We start from the raw sequence: 2,728 nt of genomic DNA, 5'->3' as shown, positions 1-2,728 counted from the left end.
TCAGTACCACCTGATTTTCTACCTTTTTGCCTTCAATGTGGTGCCGAAAAAGAGTGGCAAACGGGAGATCCGAAATAGCGATCTCTATTTTCTGGATAAAATGATACATGGAGTGGGTAGGCAGTTGACTGGTATTCCTCTACCCAGCATTATCATCAGCTATATGCGAACCACAGCTCGTATGAGGGCCGGCGAGACTTGTTTTGGATTTCCTCGGCTGCTATCCCTCATCTTTGAGAAGCTCAAGATTCCCATTGGAACCGAGAGAGCTGTGGTAACTAGGTCGGCCGAGGAGGTAAATGATTCGTTACTCAAATCCTTGGGTATTTCTACTGATTTTGGAGCTACTTTGGTCCGGAACACAAGAGAAGCATCGACTTCCACTCAGCCTCCGCCTCTCACTGAACCACAAGCGGAAACTCAAGAGACGGAGGCACAACAGACTCTTCCTCCTCCGGTTCCACGACCACCTCCTCAACCGCGATCCAAGTGGCAAGAGCTTCTCAATGCTATTTGCTGTATGGAGACGCGAGTCGTCGAGCGCATTGACCAGACGGAACGGATGATGACTGAGCGACTCGACCGACATGATCGCCGTCTTCGTGCGATCGAGGATCATTTTCATATCCGACGGTCCCCTACACCGATACCTCATCAGGAGGAGGGCCATATTGGTACCTCACAGGGTCCTCATGGAGCCGAGGAGGCAGTAGACCCTCGTTCCCAGCAGCCATGATGCTTTTTAGCGAATTAGACCTTTTATTTCTTTATTTTTCTTTTCTTTTGTTAAGACAAACTTTGTAGCTTTTATTTTTCTTTCATTTAAATCATTTTGTGCTACTTATGGCGTTTGGTACCTTTGTTGTCTTATTTTGAACAGAAATTGGATGATCGTGATGAGTAAGGGCTTCAAATTGCATCACTACCTATGTGAGGGAAGTTTCAGTTCTTTACCTTCCTCTACAATGAGGACATTGTAGATTTTAAGTGTGGGGGAGGGATTACTTTATCTTATGGGTGTTTGTGTCTTGAAATGCATGATTTTAGTTGTTTATAGCTTAAAAATGTTGGAATTATATTTGGAGATATTGTCATGAGGATAATTTTTGTGAAAATTGAGGTTGTTGGCAGGGAGTTTCATCCATTTTTATGGGAAAACTCTGTCAAAATTTTTCTAAAATATTTTCCAATATTTCATTGCAATTCTTCCATAAAAATGGCCAAAATGTTAAAATTTTAAGTGTCTAATTCTTCCATTAGATAAAATGCTATGTGTATTTTGGAAAAGTTTGGTTCTTATTTGGCTTGGAATGAATTATTATGCAATTAGGATATTTACATTTTAGAAAGTATATTTGGTTAAATAAGAAAAATTATGCTTGGAATTTTGCAAAATTAATGACATTTATCATTTTTACTTAATTTTATAAGTAAGTGATTGATATAGTCAAAGACAAGGCCAAATTCTTCCTTTAATTATACTTAGAGGGAAAAAGAAATTGATTTAAAAAAAAAAGAAAAAGAATAGTATTATTATTTTTCTACTCCAATGATTCACATACTGAGTAACCGGGGGTTGGCATTTACAAATGTCGACATTCGCGTAAAAAGGTATTGGAATTAAGAGTATGCTTAGCAATTTAAATAAGTGAAATGTTGAGTAACCGGGAATTTTCACCTAAAAGTGTTGATTTTCGTGTAAAAAGACATTTTCACTATTTAAATAAGAAGAAATGTGAATAAATCCCTCTGAATTGATAAGTTTTGGGATGAGGAAGGCCATAAAATTGACTATGTGATTTACTTATTTGTGAAATTAGGATAGAATGAGAGAATTGATTTGAATTTGTTGAAATTAAGGCATAATTATTTTTTATTTAATTGAATATTATGAGTATTTAGTGTAATCTGAGAAATGGCATAATGATTGGTTTCTAGGTTTTTGAGGAATTAAATTTGACAAAAGTACGTATATTGTTTTCTCTATTGAATCATTGAAGTAAGTTTTGTGTAAAATTGCTTGAGGACAAGCAATGATTCAAGTGTGGGGGAATTTGATAAGTGAATATTTAACGTACATTTTGTACGAATTTGGCATGAATTTTTGGTATGTTTTGAGAAGACTAAACCATATTTGAACTCTTTTGGTGATAATTGTTTAAATATTGATTAAGGTTTCAAAAATTGATAAATGAGTGAATTAATGCGTTAATCTTGTGAAATTGTGAAGGTAATTGATGTATGAAATTCATGCACAAGTTCAAAGAAATGTAAGGGTCATCCAGAGGACAAAGTACACAAGAAATTGGGAGCAAAAATGTAGAAAAAGAGAAGAAGTGAAAAACTGGAAATTGGTCAACACGGATCCGAGCCCGGATCCGTGTGCACAAGATGGATCCGAACCCTCGTCTGTACTTCTGGCGGAGAGCATCCGAGGTCAGGACGATCCGACCTCGGATCCATTATGAAATCCCTCGGATCCTGAAGATCCGAGCTCGGATCCATTTTCACTCCTCGGATCCGAGGCTCGGATCTGTCTCTCTCCTCAGCAAGTGCCACAGCCGTTTTTCTTTACCTTTTTCACAACTTTCCAGCTATTTTGAGGGACAGAAATCGGTGGCACATGCTTCTGCAACAAAAGAGAAGACCAAATGAGTATGGACAAAAGGAAATATCATATCTTTGACTTCTTTTTACAAAATCTGAGTGGAGGAAATTATGAAGTGAG

The sequence above is a fragment of the Coffea arabica genome, chromosome 3c (assembly GCF_036785885.1).
Source record: "Coffea arabica cultivar ET-39 chromosome 3c, Coffea Arabica ET-39 HiFi, whole genome shotgun sequence".
Taxonomy (NCBI): domain Eukaryota; kingdom Viridiplantae; phylum Streptophyta; class Magnoliopsida; order Gentianales; family Rubiaceae; genus Coffea; species Coffea arabica.
The sequence above is the reverse complement of the archived record's forward strand: the minus strand, read 5'-3'. Positions refer to the sequence as shown.